At 43.2% G+C, this 1060-nt stretch overlaps 1 pseudogene; it reads right to left on the bottom strand.

Moving 5' to 3' along the window:
* Positions 1-201: 201 nt before the first annotated feature.
* On the bottom strand, positions 202-689 carry LOC120861080 (annotated as a pseudogene).
* Positions 690-1060: the final 371 nt, after the last annotated feature.

Here is a 1060-nt window from a genome sequence, read left to right as displayed (position 1 = left end):
TTGATGGTTTGACATCTCTTGGAAAGAAGTAAGCTAGGAGGCAGACTGCTGATCTGGATTTGCTCAGATGGACACCATTCCCAGATCTTTAAGTGATACATCCGAAGTTCTCTCAGTAAAGTTGTGGCCCTGACTCCACTAGCTCTGGCTATCTTCTTTGATTTTTAATGCCTATCATTCTTTACAATAGGCTGTAGCAGCCTATGATATTGTATATCTGGTATAGCCTATGATACTGTATATCTGATATAGCCTACGATAGGCTGTACCAGCTGTAGCAGCCACTGCTTGGTAAAATTCTGCCACGAAGTCTGGCTCACTGACCTCTAGCTGCCTGAGAAATTCATTGCATTCCTGCTCAGCCCAACCTCCAAACCACTGATCCCAAAGACGCAGCTGGCACTCAAACATACAAGGTGGTCGGTTTGCTCTAGACTTTCTAGCAATGGCTGTAATTTTCCAGGTGCTGTAGAAAATATTCACGCTGAGGACCTGACCACCTCGCAAGTCAGTGAAGAATACACTGCATCTCCTGGGAAGTGATGGAGGGGAAGAGTTAGAAACACTGTCAGGCACTGAGGGTAAGGGAACGACAGCGGCATCGAAGGGGTAGATGATTCCAGTGGCATCCTCCCCTTTTTCTCACAGGGCACCCGGAGGCCACCACAAGAGTGTTTAGACTCCAAGTGTGACCGCCACTTATATGTTTCTACATTGCAGTCTTTGCTTTGGTTACAACACGCCTCTCCCCTCATTCTAAGACACAAACATAGGCAACAGAATAAGAACAACCTATAAAGTTTAGGAGCATTTCTAGGAGATTTGTGTCCCTGGTACTGGATTTAGATCTTGTACAGAGCAGTGTTCTCCTAGCTTCCTAAACAAAAGCTTCTGAAAATACAAATTTCATTGTTAATTTCTTAAAATTCTTCAATCTCTTTTCTGAGTCTATAAAATTAAATACCAAACACATTGATATGTTGAATAAGTCCTTGATGATTTTGCTCATTGTTACCTCTTCAGCATCATTTCTCTCCAGCTCATCCTGATCTTCACATAC

The sequence above is a fragment of the Oryx dammah genome, unplaced genomic scaffold (assembly GCF_014754425.2).
Source record: "Oryx dammah isolate SB20612 unplaced genomic scaffold, SCBI_Odam_1.1 HiC_scaffold_11227, whole genome shotgun sequence".
NCBI classification, from domain to species: domain Eukaryota; kingdom Metazoa; phylum Chordata; class Mammalia; order Artiodactyla; family Bovidae; genus Oryx; species Oryx dammah.
This window is presented reverse-complemented; position numbering and strand designations above follow the sequence as displayed.